The sequence below is a fragment of the Macaca nemestrina genome, chromosome 5 (genome assembly GCF_043159975.1).
Source record: "Macaca nemestrina isolate mMacNem1 chromosome 5, mMacNem.hap1, whole genome shotgun sequence".
Taxonomy (NCBI): Eukaryota; Metazoa; Chordata; class Mammalia; order Primates; family Cercopithecidae; genus Macaca; species Macaca nemestrina.
In genome coordinates this window covers 171,267,280-171,294,768 of record NC_092129.1, presented here as the reverse complement: position 1 = coordinate 171,294,768, position 27,489 = coordinate 171,267,280, and the positions used below count along the sequence as shown (strand labels likewise).

The 27,489-nt window shown below is 40.0% G+C and overlaps 1 protein-coding gene and 1 long non-coding RNA gene across 14 annotated transcripts in view; both read left to right on the top strand.

Moving 5' to 3' along the window:
• LOC105482440 (phosphatase and actin regulator 1) overlaps positions 1–27,489 on the top strand; it is a 578,235-nt gene that overhangs the window by 125,646 nt on the left and 425,100 nt on the right. The gene's annotated exons all lie outside the window — the stretch shown is intronic.
• Positions 1–27,489, top strand: part of LOC105482443 (uncharacterized) — an 81,605-nt gene that overhangs the window by 5,593 nt on the left and 48,523 nt on the right. The window contains exon 2 of one of the 2 annotated variants that reach the window (XR_011622996.1): positions 1,844–27,489. This exon is cut by the window's right edge and continues 42,052 nt beyond it. This is a non-coding gene — a long non-coding RNA (uncharacterized lncRNA). The remainder of the gene's footprint in view (positions 1–1,843) is intronic. The other variant, XR_987610.3, reaches the window with a different exon arrangement.

Here is a 27,489-nt window from a genome sequence, read left to right as displayed (position 1 = left end):
AATGCCGGTGTGAATCATCCTGGGCGGTTTGGCCATGTTTGATAAGCCTTATCTGCATCTCAGGTCTCTGGTGTCTGGGGTCTTCAGAAAATGTTGGGGTCTTTAAATTATAAGGCTGCTGCTGCTGATGCTGCTGCTGCCAAAGATGATGGTACTAGCTAATATTTACTGTGTACTTACTGCATGTCATTTACTCTAAATGGTTCATTTATGCAATTTAATACAAAAAGGAACTGTTTTTATTTCTATTTCACAAATGTAGAAACAGCCTTAGAGAGAATTAGGTCACATGGCTAGCGAGTAGCAGGGCCTGGATTCTAATCATAGAGAAGTTCAACCTCAGAACCTCAGAATTTGCTTTGAGGAGCAAGGAACTTGAAGATGCAAATAAGACGGCTAACAGTGGGTCTAAATACTCTCTTCAAAATGTCACAGGACTACATGTTGAAGATGCATACATTGTATCTGTGACCAAGGAATGGCATCAGCCCTTGCTTCTGTACTTGCCCCATCCTTGCTGCTGCCCAGGCATCAAGCAAGCTATCATTCCTTCCCTTCAAGTCAATCAGCAGGGAGTAATTAGGATATTTTTCATCCCCCCTACCCAACCCTACAGCGAGTCCTTTGTGGGGTTCAGTAAAGTCAGGTTATACCATGCCATAAAGCAGAGTAGCCAGGCTACTTCTGAGGTAGGCTGGCCCTTCTCAATATGTCATGGGCCCTGTGGGCTGGGTTCCTTCTGCCTGGTCCCATTGACCCCTCATTAGGGGTACCAGGATTATCTTGGTCTCCTCAAGCCTCAGCCTCCCAACTTGATTCCAAAGTCTGATGAAGTTAACAGAAACAGAATACTGGTCACCAATAGATCAAGATGTACACACGAGACAGTGAGTTCACCCTTACGCGTAACACACGATTCATTAAATTATAATTAATGAAGTAAGATCAACTGTCTGTGGCATGCTGATGCTGAGTAACATTTAACACCTTGATCAGATGTGGTGAAGATAGGCTGTGCAGAAGGAGAAAACAGTGCTGTGACTAGAAGACGAGAATGTGGAGGGAACACAGCCATAAAGCAAGAACAGAGGATCGTTGACTTACAATTTTTTTATGTATTCAGAGAGTACTCCCAGCACCAGTGTAGGAGAATTAGATACTGATGAGAAATCACAAGCAGAGTTTTTATGTAGTTGTCATGTAGGAGACTTCAAGGGGATCTGATTACAGATCACTGACTTTAAAAATTATTTTAAAAATATAAACCATTTGTATTTTATACTTTTTTGATGCTAATTCATTCAAAAATGCATGGTATGGATCTTCATAGACATTTATCTAAAAATGCAAAACAACTGGCTTTAGTCAGCCATGATCTAGGCATATCTAGCTTGTTATCTTTAAATACTGCCCATTTGTTCCTTTAACTTGTTCCATCATGCTCAAAACCTAAACATAACAGAAAAGAAGCTTGTGTCCATGAGAAAGGGGCTAGTGGAGTCTGTGTCCAGGGATTAACTTGTAGAAGAAGACTCCAGACAGGAGAAAGAGCCTGCCAGAAGCTCTTTTCTGTATTGCTGCCTGGACCCACTGTCTCATCCAGGAAGAGCAGCAGCAATGTATCACAGCAGTGGAACTTTCTGGAACTTTATGATGCAGCTCTCAGTAAAATCCTAGATAGAAATGGGTAATTTAGACATAGGTTTCCTATACCCACACATCAACACAATTCTCACTATCTCTATCAAAAGGAAAGTGCATAGGTCTATACCTCCACCCCCAAATTTATGTCTATTCGAAGATAGTGACCATTTTCTCTTGCTCTTTTTCTTCAAATTTCCAGGGATGTTATCACTGCTTTAAAGGAAAGTACTGTGCATGAAGGAAGCATTTAATCAATGCTTGTTGCATTGAGCTGATAAGGACATACTGCTGCAGACTTTGGTTGAGCTGATTTTGTGGATGGCATGGTCACTCTTTCAGTCATGCTGAGACACAGCCTTAAATAGGAGTCTAAGTGGGAACATGGAACTCACAAAAGTGGCACTTCGCAGGACAGGGTCTCCTTGCTGCATTAAAGTGGTGAGACATATAAGAACTAACTTCGTTTTTTTACTGTCTGTTGCATAGTAGGCACTGCATTAAGCTCTTTGGATAGAGTTACTTTACTTAATCCCCACAGCAATTCCTTATGGTACGAGATAAGAAAACTGAGATTTGGAGAAGTTAAATGACACATCCAACGTCCCACATTTAATAAGTTGTCAGATGGAGCCCTGACCCTAAGACCCTGTTCTTTCCATTGGACCAATGTGTTGCTTCCTCCTTTTTGTTGTTTGCTGTGCAGAATCACATCGTTCTACCTAAAGAGTGTGCCCCTACCATAGTTGCACCAGGATGATTTGAGAGGCCACCAGCTTGAACCTGTTAAATTCTAGGAAACTCTCATTAAAAAGAGTGGGGCTTCACAATATCTCAGCTCCATGTATTTCTAATGGAGGGGACAAGAGCATTATACAAATGAATTGAGCATCAGATATCAAGATCTTCTTTTTTGTTACATCACTAGGAAGATAAGAATTATTTTTTAAATGCTAATGACTAAATGCAAAATCAAATTTCCAGCATGCTTAGGAAGAAGTATTAGTCAAACAGAGTAATTCAGCTTTTCAATGTTTACTGTAGCTATCTAGCTATCAAAAAGGGAGACTAGAGAGTTTTAAAAATCAGTGTTCTATTTAAAGAATTAAAAGAGGTGGCCAAGAATGAGTGCAGTCAACATTTCAAGTTTATGCCAAAAATCATTCTGATAATTATCCTGCTTTATCCGGCATATCTGTTGTGGGAATCTTAACCCCTGACAATGTTCTTTCCTATAATATTATCATTTAATTAAGCAGCTTATTTCAGTTGCCCAAGGGCTTCTTACACCTTTATTTTTTAAAAAAATTAAAGAATGCCCTTTAGAATCTTTTGATCTCATCTTGAATCTATACAAGTTTCTGGCATCACTCAAAACAATCATGTTATTTTTATGCCACTAGCAATAAGGAGATTTATTCTAAGACAACTGTTTTTCTACCTTTTAATATAAGGCGTATATGAATAAAATAAATAAAATAAAAATAAATCTGTAAAATAACATTGGAAAAAATCTATATTTAATGAGAACAAACGATGCCTGTTTTATGTTCTACCCTTAAAAATTCTATTGAAAAATTTCTGAAAACATCCCAATGAGTAATTTACTTTATTCAGATATAGTTGACTTGATTATTTAAAGCATAATTTCATGACTTATGAGTATTACTTCTCTCAGTGTGACACACTACATAGACAGTCTTCAACTTTGCCAATGTTACTGGGGAAACATATGATAGTAAAGGTGTCATATTTTCCTGTAAGGACAGTGTTGTAAGTAGGAGGCTGTGTAATTTTGCCCAAAGGGTCAATGTCATAAATTACTGGTGAACTGTTGAAAGGATGTAATGTATAATTTTGAGATTATTTCAAAGAGTAAAATACATTTTAATAAATGCGTTTAAAGAGTAAAGGTTTTTGTTTTTTTTTTTTATTTTGAGATAAAGTCTCACTCTCACCTAGGCTGGAGTGCAGTGGTGTGATCAAGGCTCACTGCAGCCTCCACCTTCTGGGCCTAGGTGATCCTCCCAGCTCAGCCTCCTGAGTAGCTGGGACTGTAGGCGAATACCATCATGCCCAGCTGATTTTTTTTTTGTTGCCGTTGTTAGAGACAGGGTCTCACTCTGTTGCCAAGGCTGGTCTCAAACTCCTGGCCTGAAACAATCCCCACGCCTTGGCCTTTCAAAGTGCTGGGATTACAGGTGTGAGCTACCACACCTAGCCTAAAGGTGTTTTTTTTCTAAATCTTGCAAAATCAACATTAATGTAATGTCCCTATTGATTATTTAAAGAATGTCAATGTAACCATTACGTGGACATCTAGCACATAATTATAATTGTTTTAGAGGTCACAATTTGACTTATCTCCCCTTGATATGCTATCTAAATTAAACATTTTCTTAACAGTTTCTTTTTGTCATTGAAATGTAGGAAGACTTTGAGTTGATGTTTTGATGGTCCAAGTATCTTAATGTGGGAACTAGGACACTTTTCTCTTGTTAAAATTCCCTATAGCAAGGAGAATATTCAAAACTTTTCTATTATTACTTAAGAGCAATAATCACTTTGAGTTGATCTTTGAAGACATGAAAATAAAAGTTATTTCTGTAGCTTCAATAAGGACTTTAGCTCCAGGGGTTTGGACAGCAGGTGCCTGAACCGTCTTGTCTTTTGGTTCACTTTCTTTTCATTGCTTCCCATTTCAGTGACAATTTTATGACAGCCTAGAAGGAAAAAAGGAGACACAAATGAGGAGGCCTAGAATCCGGTGTAGAAGCTTGAAGGTTGGGGATGGCAGGTGGGGAGAGCAGAGTCCAGAGAGTGGAAAAGAGCAGTTATGCACATGTGTGTGTATATAGACAGAGAAATAGATAAACAGAAAGACTGATTTACCTAGAAATACGTATTTCTTTTGAAGCTGGTGAGCAAACCAGTTGCTTGGAAACCATTGATTCCTCAAAAATAATGTGTTAAACCATGCATCAGAAATTGACAACTTCTCAGCGCCAGTAAGAATAAGATGAAGGATTTCAGACCCACATGGGCAACTTAGCTTTGCAGATATTCAAAGATGGTTAACTCTGAATATTCAAAGATGGTAAACTGACATTAAATGAAGGAGATGGTATGAGTAACAGACTTCATAGTAGGTATGGCATGTGGTAGACTATCAATCAATAAAGTTCCCTTTGCTCTTCACTGAAAACAGGTCAAGTCTGTATTAATATTTGTATAAAATGTTTTAGCTGGTCACAAAAGTCGTTGGTTTCTTTGTATTGATGGAGTGCAGCAGAAACAAAATAAGTTTTAAGGTCAAACAGATGTAGGTATGAATTTCAGCTCTATCCTCACTTGCTATGTGACCTTGAGCAATAATCACTTTGTGTCCATCTTTGAAGACATGAAAATAAAAGTTATTTCTTAGTTGATATCTCTGAACCCCAGGTTCCTCTTATGTGAAATGAGATTTAAAATTTAACAAGAATCAGGCCAAGCACAGTGGCTCACACCTGTAATCCCAGCACATTGAGAAGCTGGGGCAGGATAATCACTTGAGGCCAGGAGTTTGAGATCAGCCTGGGCAACATAGTAAGATTCCATCCTACAAAAAATTTTAAAACGTTAGCCAGGTGTAGTAGCACACACCTGTCGTCCCAGCTACTTGGGAGGCTGAAGCAGGAGAACCCCCTGAGCCCAGGAGGTTGAGGTTGCAATGAACTGTGATCATACCACTGCACTCCAGCCTAAGTGACAGAGCAAGACCCTATCCCTAAAGAAAATAAAAACTAAAAAATAAATAACAAGAAGCAACTATCCCACTGTGAGGCTCAGAGAAAATGTAGGTAAGGCACCCAGGTCCTGATGCCTGTTGGAGTTTATTACTATTTGCAAACACTGCACTATAAAGCACGGAGAAATACTAGATGGAACATCCGCCTTCTGGAGCCTGCAGTGTTTCAAGAAGCATTTGAGGTAAGAAGGAAAGAATTAAAGGTGAAAGAAAAAAAGAAAAGCAAGCAAATCAGCAGCAGAAGGTATCACTAAAGAAACGATGGGAAAGTGGCGTGGGGAGGAAATTGGGCTACTGTTAAAGCAATCCGTGGGCCTGTAAGAAAAGCCAGTCCCCTCTGCTTAGCCCTCTAGTGGTGGGAAGGAATAACAACATCAATATTTGAGCAGCACAGGCAACCACAAATTAACTGGTTAGAGAAAAGCCACCTATTATGTTTCCATTCTCCCCTGGTATAAGATTTTAAAGAAAAAATAAATAAATAAAACCATAGTGGTATACATGTAGCATGTGTGTGTTTGCGTGTATATTTATGCATATCCGCATCTGAGTGTTGGATCGACATTTTTCAAAATTATGAGTTTTTAAAAAATGTACAGCGTGATTATGTGTTTGGGCTGCTTATACATCAATGCATGATTTATAAGAGGGAAGGTGGAGAAGTGCCCTCAGTTACTTCGGTCTCTTTTCTTCTTCACCAGATCTCTTGATGCATAAGTGTTACCCATCACATAGGCCACCAGATCTTTTGTAAATCCTTCCCCACTCTCCCCTTTGCATTTCAGTCTCCACTGCCAGGGGCTTGCGCATTCTTTTGCAGAGAGAAAGGAGAAGAGTGCCAAGATGTCAATGGGAACCCCCCCCCGCTTCCCCGCCCCGCCGTGCTGGGCAGTGTTTCTGCTGCTTTGCAGCTTCAGATGGCAGCATTATCATCCATAGCATGGCAGGTATTTCCCCTCAGGGATTACTATTTCTGTTCAGCACCGACACAGTCTAATGTGCTGAAATTATTATCATATATAAGACTTTCGTGTACTATTTACCAAAAAAAAAAAAAAACCTCCGAAAGGAAGATAGACTGAGGTTAATGCATCTCTTTAGTGTGCTCCCTGCACATCTGAGTACCAGAATTCTGTGTTTATTAAAGTTCCTTTTGTGGGCTCTGCTACGGAATTGTGCACATGCATCCCTGAAATGTACGTTATCTTATTCCTTTTAAAAGGTGATTTGTCTCACCAGAAGGCAGCATTCTCTTAGGTTCTGCAAGAGTAACTTTGACTTCTTTGTTTAAAATAGCTCCCTTATTGTCCTTAACATTTCATCTGTCAAAGTATGCAATTTAATTGGGTGCAGATTTCATGCACCTGCTGAAACTATGCATCTCTTCCCTGCCAATTCCTAAACCAAGCCAGCAACGTGAACAGTTTAAATGTAATTTGTTTGCAGTTAGCAAAACTGTGGAGAGGAGGGAGCTAATAATGATACTGAAGCCATTTCTTTAAAAACAAACGAACAAACAAACTGAGTTCCAAACACATAACATGAAAACTTCCACTCTCCACTTGGAAGGATGACTTTAGCCACATGTTGATATTTAATTGTTGGTCACTGTGCCCAGTGGACTGCTTGGCACATAATGAGAGCTTAGTAAACATGTGCATTTATCAATAGTTATCAATGAATGGGTCGATAAATGTTGATGGCTGATACAGAGAATATCATCTTAACTACTCTGTAAATGGAAAATTTTAAGTTGGTACCAACATGTGTCAGATATTTTTCTTGAGATAATACTGCAAATTTCCTTCCAAATAGTGACAGTTTTAAGGTCTCTGTGTTCTATTAAACCCAATTTCCATTCAGCATCTTAAGGATCCTTACTGTTAGGTAATAAACTGTATGGGCAGATGTTTCCTAACAAAACTGGGTAGACCTTGAGTCTAAGATTCAGAGCTGCAAGGCATGCGCTGATGTTACTTACAAACCAAATCAGATTCCTTACGTGTAAGGTGTGGCAGGAACATTTGGCTCTTTATTGAGCTTTTTAGTCATAGATTTGCTTGTTAACTTTTGAAGTCATATTAATCTTACAAGAATTTTGGAAATATAGGAATGTATAACATCATCACCTTAATAATTAATGCTTTTTTCATCCTTTTCATTTTTATTTTTTTGTAGCCTTAGGAAATTTGTGATAATTGCCACTACAGTTTATATGCCACTTAGCAACTTGCTTTTTATTTTTTATTTTTATTTTTTTTGAGACAGGGTCTCACTCTGCCACCCAGGTTGGAGTGCAGTGGCCCACTCTCAGCTCACTGCAGCTTCTGCCTCCCAAGCTCAAGCAGTCTTCCCACCTCAGCCTCCTGAGTAGCTAGGACCACAGCTAGGACACATGCCACCACACCCTGCTAAATTTTTTTCTTTGTGGTTTTTTTTTTTTTTTTTTTTTGGTAGAGATGGGGTTTCACCATGTAGCCCAAGCTGGTCTCAAACTCCTGAGCTCAAGGGATCTGCCCGTGTTGGCCTCCTAAAGTGCTGGGATTATAGGCGTGAGCCACCCACCGTGCCCAGCAGCAACTTGCTTTTTTTTTTTTTCTTTTGTTAAAGATAATGTTCTCTTATCAGCATTTTATGTTGCTGCATGGTCTTCATAGTTGTAGGAATTCCACCGCACCTGGTATAATCACATTCATAGAAGTAATTTTTAACATCAGCATTATATACGTGTGTATAAATATACAGATATAGATAGGTAGGTAGGTAGAAGATATGGATAAATAATAGCCACTCACTATTTGTAAACTAGATTCAGCAATCTCATCTATGACAAAAGAGATGAGTCAAAAACCAGGAAACAAACCCCAAAGGTCTTTGAGTAGTCAAATTATATGACACAAAGCTCATTAATCTTAAACACAGTACTTCTCAATACTTACTGATAATCTGTGAGTGTTAATTTACGTGTAAATCCAACACATTTGGTTATTACTCTTGATTTTAGCGTTAGTATTAATATTTGCAGTGGCTAGAAACTATGAGCCCAAAGAAAACAGAAAAACTATGAAAACAATCAGACTACCTCAATGAGAAGAGCAGCTTGCAGCCATCTAGTATAAGAGAAAAATTACTGAATACATCTCGAGGTGTTTCAGTGCACAGTATCCTAATTAAGATTCATGGTAATAAACTATTTAAAAAGGTGCTACTTTATATTCAAGATGCTGTGTTTCCAAAGGCAGGAAAACAGATAATATATCTTGAGATGTTTCCATCCAAAATTAATTTTTAAAAATTAAAGCTAAGTCTTAAAGGAACAAAACTCCTCAAAATTTGCCCCTATGAAACAATTTCTATCTCACTGATACCAATTAACTGAGGTTTTAAAAATATTCACTATTTCCTGTATATTATCCTTTATTTGAACTTTGATACATCTCACCGTCTCGATGTGGTTAAAAGAACAGCCTTTCCTGAGACAACAGCTGATCATTGGGCAGTGCTAGAATTGAACACCATAAAGAAGAAAAGGAATAAATGATCCATGATAATTAAATATTATCGTCAGTGCAATGCACCAAGATTTTCATTAATCCATCCATAACTAGGCTAGATCAATAGCACATATTGGTTATAAACAGAGTAACTAACCAACCCACACAAGAAATCAGACCCGTGTGCTAACATTTTTATCTTAACCGTCAGAAATGAGCACTTGCTAATGGAAGATCAAGATTTGTCCATTTTCTCTGACATACTCTTACCAATATACATATATGTGCATATACATGTGTTAAAATACAAGATTTTCTATAAACACAAATATGCATAAGGGTACTTGCTCATTTTTCTTTTCTCCTACTATCATTTTTTTCCCAAGCTTCTTTAGGATCCATTAGACTGAATCAAGGCACCAAACTCATTTCTATTAAAAATCTAATGTAACTCGTAGAGACTTTTATCTGGAAATTTAATAGCATTTCATTTAGAAAGCGGGGGAGGGGCATTTGATAAAAGGTTTCTCAAGACAATTGGTTTGCAACATGCCTGAAGATTATCTTACTTTAAATGACATTTAATAGGTTTTTCTTCCACATCCTGATAAACATTTCAGTGTTACTGATCACTTTGAAAATAAGACTTGGGAACTTGAGCAAAAATGAGGAAAATAGCTAGGTTTCTGGTTCTGACTGTTTTTTCAAATGGCTTTCTGCTGTCAGAGAACACTAAATGAACTCCCCTGAGAAAGAAGTCTACCTCAATTTAAAGGAAGCAAATCTTTTTCTTTTCTTTTTTTAAGAAAGCGTTGTAAATTCTTGGATTAATGGCTCACAATCAAAGGACATTCATTAGAACCACTAAAATGCCAAGGAAATGAGACTTTTTTTTTTTTTTCATTTCTCAAAGCACATTTAATCTTATTGCCTCTCAGTATCAATGATTGTTCTTTCTAGAATTTCAAAGACAGGCACCATTCTTCTTAAACAGAAGTCAAATGACTTTGCAGATGGCGCCTGATTCATCTCACAGTGAAAGTTCTCTAAAGGTGACACGGATGCCCCCTCTCCCCAGCAGAAAGTCTCCGTGTGGCATGAGGAGACTGCTCTGAGTTAGACGCTGCAGTTTTCCCAACACAAGAGTAATGACAGAAGCTCCCTAGGAGCGTGTGAAAGAATGAGCCAATTAGGAAGGCCTTGCCACATCGCTAGTAGTTCTGGAAGACTTAACAACAGAGCCCTCACAATTAACAATAAAGCACTTGGGCTTCAGTGTGGTGAGGTCCCACGTCAGTGATTCGGTCAGCCAGACCTTCATTTCCTTGTGTGAACACATATACTTGCTAGGAAGAGAAGGCATCCTGTGTCAGGGAATGAGAGGATGCTGAGTGGTCTGCAACCGCCTGTGGAAAGGAGCTTCAGGCAGAACTCTTTGGAGACATGGATGATGGGTCTGACTGGAAGAGAAAAAATAGTCTAGATAGCACACAGTAATGGTAGTGGACAGACTGTGAGCATGTAGGTCAGACAGCCTGGGGCTGGCACAGAGTCCATATGGGCAGGAAGTGCAAGAGCTAGGGAATTTTGAGATTTTGCTGATGTTATGATTTCATTGCTTTGCAGAACCGATGAGGCCTGGCATAGTTCAGGTCCCACGAACTATGATGTCATAAACCATCATCTGTGCAGCATTTAGTAGTTTTCCCATCCCCCAGATAATGAAATAATAATCAGGGAAATGTCTTTCTTCTTTTTCCCCCGGAATTCCTAGGAATATTTGAAATATAAAACAAAAATACACAATTCATACTCCCAAGAATTGTGTTAATGAAACTATTAATTAATTATTAATTAAGCCTTACAGTAGGAGGTTTTAATTTCCAGAAAATAAATAAACCCATATTTATTCAAAACCGGGTGAGTCATACATGGCTGGGTCACTGAGATTTCCCGGGTGACTTCATGCTACAAAAATTAATGCCTGCTTCTTTTTCCTGCTCTGGCTTTGAGATCTTATGGGATGCCTTGTCTTCTATGTCCTTTGTCCTGTCATGTCATGGCATTTGACTGCATGGGCTGAAACTTGGTATAGTCATGAGTTCTTTTTTCCCCCTTGTCCCAGTCAAATGGTCCCTCTTAATCTCCACTCCCTATTCTTATCCCCAAGCCTATGCCAGATATTGGATCTCCTTCGTCCTTCACAACTTCCAAGAAGCCACCAGAATAACAATGGTTACTGCTGCCCTAGCCTACACTCTAACTCCTCCCTCATCTACATTCACCGCAGATACTGCTGATTGATGCCTGCACTCTTGCCCACCAGGCCCGCGTGCAGATGCAAAGTCCTCCTTCACTCTTGCTCCAGGGAGCCACTGCTAGTTAATCAACTTTGCACACAAGGTGAAATTTTTTGCCATCCCTTCTGTATGGCATTGCCTGGGGAAGGGAAACTTTACTTATTCATCATTTGTTCTCACTTTAGCAGAAGATCACTCTTTCCCAATTGGGTCTCCAGTAGCCTTTGGCTTCATTCAGTCTTGGTATTTGTTTCCCAGGACTGCTGTAACAAAGTACCAAAATCTGATTGGCTTAAAATCATAGAAATGTATTGTCTCAGTCTGAAACCAAGGTGTCGGCAGGGCCATGCTCTATCTAATGGCTGTGGGGGAGGAACCTCCCTTGCCTCTTCCAGCTCCTGATGTTTGGCAGTCCTTGGCATTTCTTGGCTTGTAAATGCACCATCCCAGTTATGTGGCTGCCTTCTCCCTGTGTGTCTTCACACCCTCTTCCTGCATGTGCCTCTGTGTCTCTTCTTCTCTCCTTATAAGAACACCAATTGTATTGGATTAGGTCCCACTTCATGACCTCAGCTTAACTCCCTTCACTCTGCCAAGACCCTGTTTCCAAATAAGATCACATTCCAAGGTACTGGAATTTAGGACTTCAATATGTCTTCTTGGTGGAGGGTGGGGGGGAACGCAATTAAACCCATAACTATATTCCAATGTTTTCATACACCTATGTAGTATATCTTAATCTTCCCAATTTTAAGAGAGTTCATGTGTTCACACATCTGAAAAATTCTGCCTCACCCTGATTCCACAAACTGGACATAGTTATTGCAAATTCATACAAAGGCAATAGATTTAGTAAATCAGACATATCCTTGGTCAGACTGATTAACAAGAATTATACCAGGGAAGTGGGTGCTGAGCAAGGGATGCAACAAGTATAAAGTGAGGCTTTGAACTTTAAATACCCTAGTTCAAGGGATGCTTGGGAAACAATACATGGGCGAACATTTAAATAACAATCTACGACATTAATAAGGGGATGCAAGGAAATGCAGTGCTGTTGAGAATAGCAGTGGGTTTTGATGGCATTAGAAGATGTTGCCTCAAGGGAATCCAACAATACTCAGATTTTGCCTTTCAATCAGCCAACAGCCTACAAATTTCCTGAGAGAAACAGACATGAGTAAGAACAGTCTAATGCAATAAAAGGTCCCCTTTTATCTTTAATTACACAAGCACCCAGTAACTCATCATGCATAGCAATAGGAAAGCTGGGTTGGAATACAGAGTCTGGCATATATGTCATTAACACACTTCACATGCCTCTACTTTGATTTCCCAAATCTTTAATAATCTATTAGATTCTTCTACATATTCTAAAGCAGTTGGAAGTTTAAACTCTGAATTTTCCTTTAAAAAATAAAAATCTGAAACAATCAAGCATTGCTTTGCCGAATGTTTTCTTCTGTCACGTATTCCATGATCTTTGGTACTACCACTGAAAAACAACATTTTAATTATTTTATTTTATTATTTTATTTTATTTATTATTATTATTTGATACAGAGTCTCACTCTGTTACCCAGACTGGAGTGCAGTGGTGCGATTTTGGCTCACTGCAATCTCTGCCTCCTGGGTTCAAGCGATTCTCCCACCTCAGCCTCCCGAGTAGCTGAGATTACTGGTGTGCGCCAATACGCCCAGCTAACTTTTGTATTTTTAGTAGAGACAGGGTTTTGCCATGTTGGCCAGGCTGGTCTCAAACTCCTGACCTCAGGTGATTCGCCCACCTCAGCCTCCCAGAGTGCTGGGATTACAGGCATGAGCCACCATGCCAGGCCAAAAATCATTTTTATTATGTTCTAATATGTGGTAAGAGGTATTGAGGCCCTAAGAGAAATAATTGTGAAGCCAATTTAAAGTAAATTGACAAGGGCCAAGCAATGGCCCAGAGCTGGGGTGACCTATGCCTTTCTCCTTGTCTTCCTCCCTATCCTATAAAAACAAACACATCTAACAGCAGATAGCAATAAAAATCTTACCAAAGAAAGTCATAATCTCAATCAGAAGAATCTAACTTAAGAAATAATAATACCAGACATAGAAATATGGAGGAAGGCAGAATGGGATGGTACAGAAGTCGGGAACCAGATTCCCAAAGTGGCAGAATTGAGCAAGACAGCTTGTTCCCTGAGACTCCGTTTCTTTCACCTGTCAAACAACAGAGTCAGACCAGACCATTTATGAAGTCCCGTTATTTTTATATTTACTGATATATTTCTAGGCAGCATACAAAAACCCTGAAAAGCCCCCTCGGTCTGTGGCCTAAAGCCTTCCAATATCCTGGAAAGCTTTATGTGATATATGCTTCTCAGTGGATCACAAAAGCATACAATCATTGCGGTAGGAAATGAAAAAACTAAACGTTGCTCAGAAAGTATTCAAAGAGGGCACTGATGTTACCAAAAAAATCATTCCTCACTCTGATAGTTTATGACAGCAAAGCTTATAGAACTTGCTTTTAGGATACAAACTCCTCATCCAAACATGCTGAAATCATGGCAATCTCTGGAAATCATTGACTCTTGGATCTGGTGAGTACCCAAATTCATCACCTTTCTTTGTCAGCACTGGGCATAATGCATCCTACATGAAGAAATTGTAACCTAGGTCCTAAAATCTCTAGGTGCCTTCGCACCTATGAGAACCTTCGCTATCTTACTGCAACCTGAAACATCAATAATCCAGCCTTACTTCTAACCTAAGTCTCCAGCACTGCCTATTTCAATTCAGTTTATTCAAAAGGCACATGTTAAGTACCTACTGTCAAGAAGCAAACATTGTAAAATGTATAAAATTGAGTAAAAAACCATCCTGGGCTCAAAAAGTGTAGTCTCTTGCAGAAATGGTAAACCTACGTCACGTGTGCTGCCACCGCCCTCCTCCAGTGTCCCTTACAGACTTTTTTTTTTCTTTCCTATTGATGGACGCAGCTTCAGAATCTCCGACAAAACACCTAGACAGGCAAAAGAAGCTGATCAGATTTGGCACAGGAGATAAGATCTATTTGTTAACTCTGGTTGGCATGTCATGTCATGAGTCAAGACAATTTTTTTAAATGCTCAGTAGGAATTCAAATAATGTGCTGAGAGAGTGAAAATGAAGGACAATTTATTCTGAATGAAAGGAGCAGCGAGGGTGTATTAGTCCATTCTCACACTGCTAATAAAGACATACCCGAGACTGGGTAATTTATAAAGGAAAGAGGTTTGAGTGACTCATGGTTTCTCATTGCTGGGGAAGCCTCAGGAAACTTACAATCATGGCGGAAGGCACCTCTTCACAGGCTGGCAGGAGGGAGAATGAGTGCCCAGTGAAGGGGGAAGCCACTTATAAAACCATCAGCTGTTGTGAGAACTAACCCACTCGCATGAGAACAGGATGGGGGAAACTGTCCCCGTGATTCAGTTATCTCCACCTGGTCCCTCCCATGACATGTGAGGATCATGGGAGCTGTATACGATTCAAGATGAGATGTGGGTGGGGACACAGCCAAACCATATCAGAGGGCTTCATGGATGAGAAGGTACTTACAAAAGACTTTACAAAATTAATATGATGTCAATAGGTAGATGTTTAGGGCATGAATATTCCTGACTGGCACAACAGCAGGAACAAAGACATATAGGAGTTGTCAATACGTATAGGTGGAACTACATGTATTGACAACCCCAGGTGACTGGGTTATGGATGTATATAAGGCTATAGTGGGAAGCAAAACGTAACCTAGAGTTATGCCGTGAAAAACCTTCAATGTCTTAGGAAATTTAACTTCTAATTCTGAGATGATGGAAATCCTTTTGAGGGAAAGTAGCAATGTACTACTTTGATCAGTTCATTTAAAATTGAACAATAAATGCCCAAAGTACCCATTTCTCCAAAGAGCTGCAAAGCACAATTTCTCCAAAATCTGCTTAAAGCTCTGTCATGGAAATATGTATGTTTCTTTTTTATGTCATTCCCTCAGATGGAGGGTACTAGGCCAGGCTAATAGGATGTACTTTTGGTTGAACAACTTGTCTCAGAGGATGTTTGTACCTTGTTAGCATTTTCCTCATTTCTATCAAATCAGGATAGAATGCTTTGTTGTGTACCTAAGGAAATACCACTGTGAGATGGATGAATTTTTGTCCAGGGACTTCCTGAATACCTACTTTTTAAAAATTTTGCTCAGTTTCTACACAGTAAAAGAAACTCAAGAGTAAACAGACAACCTACAGAATGGGAGAAAATATTTGCAAACTATGCATCCAACAAGGGTCTAATATCCAGAATCTATAAAGAAATGAAACTAATCAACGAGAAGAAAACAAACAAGCCCATTAAAAAGTGGGCAAAGGATGGGAACAAACACTTCTCAAAAGACATACAAGAGGCCAAGAAACATCTGAAAAAATGCTCAACATTTTGACTTGCTTCAGAGAGACACAAGCCAAAACTACAATGGGATAGTATCTCACGCCAGTCAGAATGGCTATTATTAAAAAGTCAAAGAATATCAGCTGTTGGCAAGGTTGTAGAGAAAAGGGAATATATATTGTTGGTGGGAATGCAAATTAGTTCAGCCTCTGTGGAAAGCAGTTTGCAGATTTCTCAAAGAACTAAAAATACATAGAACTACCATTCGACCCAGCAACCCATTACTGGTTATACATTCAAAGGAAATTAATCATTCTACCAAAAGGACACATGTACTCAAGTTTATCACAACATTATTCACAATAGTAAAGACATGTAATCAACCTAGGTGCCCATCAATGGTGGACTGAATAAAGAAAATGTGGTATATATACACCGTGGAATACTGCACAGCCATAAAAAACAAAATTGGCCGGGTGCCATGGCCCACGCCTGTAATCCCAGCATGCTGGGAGGCCTAGGCAGGAGGATGACTTGACTCCAGGAGTTTGAGACTAGCTGGGTGTGGTGGTGCATGTCTGTAGTTCCAGCTTTTCAGGAGGCTGAGGCCAGAGGATCTCTTCAGTCCAGAAGTTTGAGGCTGCAGTTAGTTATGATTATACCAATGCGCCCTAGCCTGGGAGACAGGACAAGACCCTGTCTCTATAACACAAAAAACAAACCCTAAAATTATGTCTTTTGCAGCAATATTGATGCAGCTGCAGGCCATTATCCTAAGCGAATTAACACAGAAACAGAAAATAAAATATGGCATGTTCCCATTTATAAGTGGGAGCTAAATTTTGGGTTCACAGGGTCATAAAGATGGGAACAACAGACACTGGGAACTCTAGAAGGAGGGAGGGAGGAAGGGAGGTAGCGGCTGAAAAGATTCCTATTGGGTACTAGGTTCACTATCTGGGTGATAGGATTAATAGAAGCCCAAACCTTGGCATAATACAATGTACCCTTGCAACAAGCCTGGACAGGTACCCCCTGAATCTAAAATAAAATGGAAATTTAAAAAACAATTAAAATTTAAAAATTGGCTCAGAATCTGAAAATGTGATAAGAACAGTATTACATGAGAATAAAAACATTAATTAAAGATTTCTTACTTTGGTTACTTCCTGGCAAAATGGCTTAGAGTGAATCCTGGTTCTTTTAATTCCAGAGCCTTACAGCCCAGGGCATGTAAACTTTAAAATTAACAGTCACAAACAAAAGCTGCTAAACTGGAAGAAGATTGTGACTAAAGTTAACATATATCCTTAATAATGCTGGTTTTAAGAGAGGCAAGCAATGGAAAAACTCAGTGAATCTAAATTCAACTACAACCCTGTCTTCTTGGGACCCTAGGGGAATAGAATTGTTTGGTCCATTCAACTCATTAAGTCACTGTATACTTAAGCTTAAATCTAAAATTCACCTTTTCTTCTTCTTCTTCTTCTTCTTCTTCTTCTTCTTCTTCTTCTTCTTCTTCTTCTTCTTCTTCTTCTTCTTCTTCTTCTTCTTCTTCTTCTCCTTCTCCTTCTCCTTCTCCTTCTCCTTCTCCTCCTCCTCCTCCTCCTCCCCCTCCCCCTCCCCCTCCCCTTACCCCTCCCCCTCCCCCTTCTCGTTGTTGCCCAGGCTGGAGTGCAGTGGCGCAATCTCGGCTCACTTGCAAGCACCGCCTCCCGGGTTCACACCATTCTCCTGCCTCAGCCTCCCAAGGAGCTGAGACTACAGGCGCCCACCACCACGCCTGGCTAATATTTTTGTATTTTTTAGTAGAGGCGGTGTTTCATCGTTAGCCAGGATGGTCTCGATCTCCTGACCTTGTGATCCGCCCGCCTCAGCCTCCCAAAGTGCTGGGATTACAGGCGTGAGCCACTGCACCTGGCCCAAATTCACCTGTTCTTAAATTATCTGAAAAATAATTGCAGGACCAAATGCAAATCTATGATCAGCCAAATATACAGGAGTCCTGTGATTACAGCGAATCCCACTTCCTGCTGGGTTTTTGTTATAACCATCACCAGCACTAAGGCTTTCAAGATCCTATGTCCCCAACTGGCTGTTCACTTCAACCAGCTCTCAGAAGCTGTGGTGAAAGAACAGTGGTATGTCCTTGGCCAATGTAAACAAAATGCCGGTACTTATTTGAGAAATAAGCCAGAAGTACCCAGAGGATTGTCATCTTCGCTAATGATCAGAGATAGAGACCTTGTTTTCCTGAACAATGTGCCTGTAGTAAAGGACTCTGCAGCAGCAACGAAATCTCAGAATCCTTCTCAACCTATGAAAATGGAGACTTCGGTTATTTCCATTCTCTTTTGAAACGGAGGGTTATTCTGTTTGAGGAATACTGTGTTTCAGATAGATTCAAACAACCAACTAAAAAAAGTGTGACTCCTGAACGCAGAACCTGGAAAAAACAATTTCCTTTTCTTAATAAGGACTTCTGTGTATGTAGTAGATCAAATACTAATTTTCTTCACAGGGTTGTTTGTCTTTATTTTTCCTATGAGCTATTTTCTGCCTGTGGGCCACAGTGCGATGGGAATTCATTCCTTAGATAAAAATTAGGTCAAATGTTATTCTACAAAAAGGATCTAAAATTTACACTTAAAGTGAGATTAATATACTTGCATGCTCATTAGAAAAAAATCAACATTCCTGCCAGGTGCGGTGGCTCACGCCTGTAATCCCAGCACTTTGGGAGGCCGAAGCCGGCAGATCACAAGGTCAAGAGATGGAGATCACGAGGTTAAGAGATGGAGACCATCCCGGCCAACATGGCCCCCTCTGCTAAAAATACAAAAATTAACTGTGTGTGGTGGTGCGTGCCTGTAGTCCCAGCTACTCAGGAGGCTGAAGCAAGACAATTGCTTGAACCCCAGAGGCAGAGGTTGCAATGAGCTGAGATCACGCCCCTGCACTACAGCCTAGGGACAGAGTGAGATTCCGTCTCAAAAAAAAAAAAAAAAAAAAGCATTCTCCCAGGCAGAAATAGCAGTCATTGGTGATGAAGACGATCTCGCTGAATGAACTAACAATATGAATTTGGGTTCTTTTGTTGTTGCTGCTGCCATTGTTGTTTTCTGTCACCAAAGCCTTGGACTGTACTTTTCAGCACTTGATCGGGATTAATGTCTCTCAGGATTAGTAATGATTCTTCCACCCTTAGGTAAAGAAATGAGACTCAATTGCCTTGCTTCAACCAAAGTCTACAGAAGCGAAACAAGGGATTTGTAGTCACAAGATCTAGGTTTAAAGTTGGGAATTTACCACTTATTGATAGTCATCTTAGTGAGGTCATTTCAGTCATTCAGCAGACATGTATTGAATGCTTCACCCATGCCATACTGTTCCAGGCATTTGGGAGGTAAAGATAGACAGATACAACCTGTTCTCAATAAGTTTACAGTAGAGCGGAGAAACAGATATGCAATCTCCCTGCCATATGAAAGTTAAAATAATGTAAATTGCAGAAGTTGGAGTGCAAGGCACACAATGAGTTTAGCAGAAGGCTGGGAAGGCCTTTAAAAGGGACCTCACGAGGTGACATTTATATTGACCAAGTTTCCAGCAGTCTGCATCTGACCCTTATTGTTAGAGGCACAGAAATTCTTTCTGGTCAGGGTCCCAGTGCACATCAGGCTTGCGGAGGCTGACGCTTGCTGATTATACTCTCAGAAGGCTGTAATATACAAATCATAAAACCAATTTGTTAATTTAGAGGTAAATATATAACTGTCCAGTGCCCTAGTTATTTACAATTCCAGCTTTAAATTCTCATCTGTCAACATAGCAATAATGATAATAATGGCACATTTGCTATATACTTCATAAGAATGTGGCTAAGTGTGGAGATAAAGTCTATCTATAGGCTGGGGTGCAGAGGCTCACACCTGTAATCCCAGTGCTTTGGAAGGCCTAGGTGGAAGGATTGCTTGAGGCCAGGAGTTCAAGACCAGCCTGGGTAACATAGTGAGACCCCCATCTTCACAAAAAAATTAAAACTTGCAGGACATGGTGGTGTGTGCCTATAGTCCCAGCTACTTGGTAGGCTGAGGTGGAAGGATCCCTTTTGCCCAAGAGTTTCAGTATGCAGTGAGTTATGATCATGCCACTGCATTCGACTGCTTTTATTTTTCTTTAAGAAAAGAGCCAACACATACATACATACGCACACACACACACACAAAGTGCAGCTATCAAAACATCAACTATTCATTGAGTGTTTCATTTGCATTTTGTCTATTGTTGAGATGTTCAGTGTTCTTCAATGTTAAGATGTAGATATTATGATGTCAGTTTCATAAGCAAGAAAACTAAAGCTTGGAGAATTTAAATAGCTTAATCAAGACCACACAATTATGATTCACATCTAAGATTTGAACCTGGCTGCCTTTGTGTGCTGTTGGACCCTGAATATACAATTTCTCATGAAATGATAAAAATAAATCTGAAAGAACTTTAGGAGCTACAAAGGCCTTTACAAACATGACTTAATAGGATGTGGCAAGAAACAAGGGTAAGCTAATGAAAATAATGGCTGGTTTTAAACACTACTATCACAAGTTGCTGGCCATTCTTTTTTAATACCCTACACATACTTTTTTGCCTAATGAAATGTACAGCACTTGGGATATAACCATAAAAGAGCTGGCCAACATGATCCACATCAGCAAATGATACTTACAGCTAATGTGTGTATTATAAATATAGTATATGGACACTATGTATATGTAGCAATTTATAGTTTTTCCTTCTTATACATATTGGTAGTGTTCACCATGACTTGAATGTTTCAAATATATTTCATGAACTGAATATTGTACCAGTGATGCCATGCTAAGTGATACCTAAATTTGACACTTATGATGGGTTTTATGCAGGTAAAAGTCCAGAGGCAATGAGAAATGATAGCAGTCGAGGATTTGAAGGGTTTTTTAAGTAGCAGCAGCAAACACATCTCAAGAACCATGTGTGCAATGTTGAGTCTTTGAGAGCAGGGCTCTGAACTAGGCCATCACCAAGTAGCCTGCCTGTCCCTCAAATGCTCACTGAGCTCTCTTCTTAGTTAGGGATGATACCTCATCTTTGTACCCTTGCCCAAAACCAGTGTGTTTAACGTTATTAACTAACATGGGCTCTAATACATGAGGACAACAGATGTTAATTCCAAATACACAAGAAATTCTCCAGAGAAAACCTGTAAAATGTTGCTGATATTCTGCAGAAAGTTTTTAGAGCTAGGCAGCACCAATCCCGCTAAGGTACCATTGCGCTTCCTATAAAAATTCTTAACTAATGGCTTAAGAAGGATATATTTTTATTATATTATTATTATTATTATTATTAAGTTCTGGGATACATGTGCAGAAAGTGTAGGTTTGGTACATAGGTGTACATGTGCCATGGTGGTTTGCCACACCCATCAACCCATCATCTACATTAGGTATTTCTCCTATTGCTATCCCTCCCCTTATGCCCCAACTCCCTGACAGGCCCGGGTGTGTGATGTTCCCCTCTCTGTGCCCATATGTTCCCACTGTTCAACTCCCACTTATGAGTGAGAACATGTGGTGTTTGGTTTTCTGTTCCTATGTTAGTTTGCTGAGAATGATGGTTTCCAGCTTCATCCATGTCCCTGCAAACTCATTCTTGCTTGTGGCTGCATAGGATTCCACAGTGTATGTGCCACATTTTCTTTATCCATTCTATCATTGATGAACATTTGGGTCGGTTACAAGTCTTTGCTATTGTGAATAGTGCTGCAATAAACATACGTGTGCATGTGTCTTTATAATAGAATGATTTATAATCCTTTGGGTATATACCCAGTAATGGAATTGCTGGGTCAAATGGTATTTCTGGTGCTAGATCCTTGAGGAATTGCCACACTGTCTTCCACAATGGTTGAACTAATTTACATTCCCACCAGCAGTGTAAAAGCATTCCTGTTTCTCCACATCCTTTCCAGGATCTGTTGCTTCCTGACTTTTTAATGATCGCCATTCTAACTGGTGTGAGATGGTATGTCATTATGGTCTTGATTTGCATTTCTCTAATGACCAGTGATGATGAGCTTTTTTTCATATGTTCATTGGCCACATAAATATCTTCTTTTGAAAAGTGCCTGTTCATATAAGAAAGATATCTTAAGTGTACTGTTCTTCCAAGGTTATGATATAAGGATTGCTTGACAATTACAAAATTCATTGCTGATGTATTATACAAGCTCTACTAATTTTTATGGGCAAGTAAGGCAACACTATAAATTGGTTTTATAATTTCAGACCATCCTCAAAATGTCATTGCCCTGGACATGTGGTCCACAGATAGTGCCATCATAGTGGCCACGCCTTTCTTCCCAAAACACTCAACACACATCTTTTGATGTATTATTGACTAATCAGTATTTCCTAAATAAATTAGTAATGAACTACCAAAATGTAAACATTTTTGGTTGTGTTGACATTTAATAGAGAACACACTTTGTCTGTTCAGGGACTTTCTCTTGAGCTGCAGAGACTTGCCTGTTAGGCAATTGTGAAGGTTCTAATTTCTTAAAAAGAAGGTTCCATAAAAAGGCTTAGCAAGTCACCCAACACTACTGTTCAGAAGACAAAAATGGACTTTGCACTGAGGTTTGCCAATCTGGATATTCTTTAGACTGTACATAGGTCCTGTTAACCAAATGACAAAAACAATAATAATGCTAACCCTATAGTCTTCCTTAGACTAGGACATCCCATGCATAAATCTCAAGTTGAAACAGGCATGTTAGCCATGTGTTGTAATGAAATATATACTGAATTGAAAAGAAGAAACAGAGAAGCTAAACTCCTTTACCAATGACTTCCCATCACTGTGTTGCTCTGCTGCTGTTAGAAGAATAATAGCTCCTTGAAACAGGACAGGGGCTCTGTGCTGTAAGTAAAGGAGGAGCAGTGGTTTTCTTTGTTTTAAGTAAGTCCGTTATGAACATGTAATTTACAAAAGTTTGTCTTTTCATTTCTTCTCTTTAGACTGCAATTAACCATAGTCTCCGGTATATAAATAATATGTAGGACATCTAACAGTATCATTTCTGGCAAGAGATACACATTCTGACCAGAGCCAAAAACTTGGCTCTATAACAGAATAGCTCATTTCAATCAGTGTGATTTTTTAAAAAAATTAACATTGGGAATAAATACATACATGTACACAAAAACACACATATATGTAAATATGTGTGGATGGATGTGGACATATGTATCAGTATATGTAAAGTACCATGTATGTATTACAAAATGTGTGTGTGTATGTGTGTGTGTGTGTGTATGTGTGTATGTATATCATAAAACTATGATTACTATGTGTAAGATACTATGCCAATAATTTATATGTTAGTGAAAGTAAAGGTGAGGGATCTGCAGATAAATATTGTCTGTGCTTTTAAAGAAGCTTATATTCTAGGAAGAGAGACCAAACATGAATTCTAATATAATATGGAAGTGTGAAAGTAGAGAGCAGGTGGAAGGAGAAAGACTTGTGTGTGGACTGACTATAAAGCAGCCAACTTCAGTATTCCATATGAAAACACCAGCATTGGGGTATAGGCAGCGAGAGCACTTGTAAATTCAGCACAAGTTACATGGTTGGCCAATGTTGGAGAGTCCTGTGGAGATTTGGAGCCAGAATGGCCTGACCTTGAGCACAGGGGATCCTAGTGAGACATCAGGAAGAAATAATGCCCCTGGAGTCACAGTCTAGGTCAACTGGAAAGCGCTAGATCTGGAAGACAATGAGGAAGGAAGAAACACATCTCTACTGTCCATCTCAGGGTCACCAGCATACACTGAGGGATTGCTCTTATCACAGAGATGCTTACTGTTTAGGGCCACGTCCCTCTCCCTTACAAGTCCGAGACAAGAGGAGAATGATCAGTGGTAAGTTATTACTGATGCAGCCATTAAAAAGTCCAACAGAGTTTCAGTGAACACTTCTGCTTTTTCACACACCACAGGGATCATGATGCAACATGCTTTTCATGGTCAGCAGGGTCTAGGACAAGGAAGAAAGGAAACTGAAAAAAATCACATCTTTTCTTATGTGTGTGCACAACTGAGAGACTTTTGGGACCAAAAATATATCTCCATGCACCTCCTACTGCTAATTAATTAGAGCAACCTACAATATATAAATAACCTTGTACCAGATTCTATATGTAAGAGTCTAGAAGTGGCCAGGAAGACCCCTGTGCAATTGAAGCAACTGTGTTGCATGGACAGAACAGTGACCTCTGCCTTGGAAGACATGGGTTCCACCGCAGAGCTACCTACCCCTTACCACCTGTGTCCTTGAGCAGGTCATTGAAACTTTCAGAACCATAGCTTTTCACCTTTAAATGGGGATTCTGACAAATACATCACAATAATCCATTAAAGGGCTTTATGAACTCTACAGCTGTATGATTGTCAGCAGCATTTGCTAACATATACAGTATGTAGAGAAGTTATGAAGTTGAAGTCTTTACTGTGTGGATTAGTTGGCTCAGGCTGCTGTAATGAAGTATCACAGACTGGGTGATTCAAAGAACAGATATTTATTTCTCACAGTTCTGACAGCTGGATGTCTAAGATCAAGGTGCCAGCTCCCTTGAGGGCCCTCTTCCTGGCTTACAGACAGCTGCCTTCTCATTGTGTCTTCATGTAATGGACACTGAGTAAGCTCTGTTCTCTCTTTCTTTTTCTATAAGTCACCAATCCCATCACGGGGATTCCACTATCATGACCTCCTATAAACCTGATTACTTCCCAAAGGCCCCACCTCTAAATACTGTCATATTCGGGTTAGGACTTTTGAGGGAGACATAAACATTTAGTCCATAATACTGTACTATCGAGATGACTATTGTTTTTATTAAGCCAGCAGAAAACAGATAAGGAGGTGAGATTGTGAAATGCCCTGAATGAGCTTTTCCCATTCAAAGGCCAAGAGCCTCACACAGGAGCTGATCACAGAAGTGCAGTCCTGGGAGGACATTCTTAGGAAATAAATATGTTTTTTAAAGGTTAAGAAAATCAGGTTTGGGTAATCACAATTTCATGCTACAATATACGATGATAATTGATTTGATGCTTACCTTCTTCATAAAATGTATTTGTTACGTTTGCCCAGCTTTTCAAGTAATAAAACATCTTTGAAAATAAAATAAAAAGGCCCAGGTGATTTTTTTTTTTTTTTTTTTTTTTTTTTGTAGAGCCACAGTAGCAATAATTGCTGAGGGTCAGTTCAGTGAAGGTAAATTCTGTGTCAATTCATGATTCATGAGATTAACTTATAGGTAGACGTAGGAAAGGTAAATGGGTAGCAGAGAGAATACCGTTGTTCGAGTTTCATGCACTAATACTAAGGTGTTGTGAATCTGGTACCATGTGAAATAGTTACCGTTGCTGGTGGTATTCAATACCTTTAATTTCCTGATCTGACATGGAGTGGTAATAGGAAAGCTAGACTCAACACCCAATTTATTGGACTGTCTTACTAATCCACTGAGTGTCACTCACAAATAAGGAAGCGAGGATGTGGGCACACAAATTCAGTGGTTCTCAAACTTTTACTGCATGTGTGTGAATTGCCTGAAGGACCTGTCCAAACAGATTTCTGGGCCCCATCCCCACAGTGTCAGATTCAGTTGATTGATGTGGGGATCAACTGAATTTCCATTTTTAACATGCTCACAGGTGATATTGATGCTGCTGATTCAAAAGGGTGTTGCTGTTTGCGAACTCCATGTAATTAAGAGGGAAATCAGGCCAGGTGCAGTGGCTCACGCCTGTAATCCCAGCACTTCGGGAGGCCGAGGCAGGCAGATCACGAGGTCAGGAGATCGAGACCATCCTGGGTAACACGGTGAAACCCTGTCTCTATTAAAAATCCAAAAAAATTAGCCGGGCGTGATGGCGGGCACCTATAGTCCCAGCTACTCGGGAGGCTGAGGCAGGAGAATGGCGTGAACCCGGGAGGAGGAGCTTGCAGTGAGCCACCACTGCACTCCAGCCTGGGCCACAAAGCGGGACTCTGTCAAAAAAAAAAAAAGAAGGAAATCACATCCTACACTGTCTTAAATTCTAAGAAATAGTTCCTTCAGTTAATTTGTCCTTTTGAACAGATTCGATGAAAATTCATGAGATAAACATGGAGACCTCCATGGACTGGAGCATAGGACTTAGCTTCCAGTGTGGATTTCTTCGGTAGCTGAGAGGATTTCATGGTTGACTTATACAGCCCAGCATTTATAATCCACTTCATTCTCTTCTTGATTTTCTTGTTTGTGGCCCTTATAGACTGTTCTTCATCTCTAGATACACAACTAAGTGTGGTGTGTTAGTGCCACTGTGTTAATGCTGGTTACTGCTAGCCAAGGGCAAGAAGTGGAGGGTAGGAAAGAAAAGGCAAGAGACAGGGTGACCAACCCTTCCCAGTTTTCCTGGGACTATCCCAGCTTTAAAAATGGGAAGTTCCTCATCCCAGGAAAACCCCCAGTCCCCAGCAAATATGATGAAGAGCCACCGTAGCAGAGGCACAGCTTGCCAGTGACCTGTGGGCACTGGGAGGACTAGGCAGAGGGAGGAAGGATAGAGTCCACTGATAATGTTATTTATACTGACATCCTGATATCACCGCTTCAGACAAGTGAAATATCTTGACAATGACAGTATCATGGGAACAGAAAAATATCCTTCAATACTGATGCACTAATTTAACAAATACCAGCAAGATCATATCTGCTGTCATCTGTCTGGATTCCAGTATGAGGCTATTGCTGAGATACCACGTAATTGTTTAATGGGGGTGTGTGTGTGTGTGTGTGTGTGTGTGTGTAGACAATCCTTCATCCCCAGGCTCTTTTAATCTTAGATTCTCTGGTCTTTTCACCCTCTTTAATGGGCATCTTTGTACACTATTCCTATAGGCAGTGGCGTGCTCAGTAGTCTGAAGCTGTAACAAAGCTTCACCATTGTGAAAGCGCTGTCATCCTCTGCTTATTAGAACTGTTCAAATAGAACAGTTTGCAAAGCTGTAAAATGGCAGGTTTGAACTTCTTGATGTTCCAGGACAGTCCCGCTTCTAGACAGCCTGCTATGTTGCTCCCACAAATGTCCTTGATCTTGTTGGATTTGGGGGTTTCATTTCTTGCATGAGGAGTTTGGTATGTTTTCTTCCAGCTATAAACCTAATGATTCTCTTCCCCTAGGGAATGCAGATGGCTCAGTGATGAAGTTCAGTAGGAGAGCAATGCTTTGGCCCTAGGTTCCATCCTTCGCTTTTTGTCTTTTCCCTCCTCCCTCCCCACCCTAAGAAAGGCACCACTTCCAACAGGAACAGCTGAGGGAGTCTCAGAGTCACCCCCTTTCTGCCTGAGAGAGTGATTCCGGAAGGAGATTTACAACTCGTTTAATTAGATTTTATATCGTCTGCGGATAGTCATGGTACTCAGCAAATTTCAGCCCAAGCAACAGTTTTGGGGAAGAACCATAATGATAATAATGCCAGAATTTATTCTTTCCCTGTGCCTAAGTAATTCAACCTGATGGTGGTGTTTATGGTAACAGACTGAGAGCTTTTCACTTCCTCTCATCCAGAACAAATGGTATATCAAGCAAGCAGATTGCATATATTATAGGCCCCGAGGTTTTCCTGGTAAAGAAAAAGAGAGAAAAATATTTGGGTTGCATTTTAAACTTAACCTGTGGGCTATTTTAACCTCTTCCTCTCTCCCCACCCTTCCACCCGCATCCCTGGTAGAGGACTGGTTCCATGCAACTCT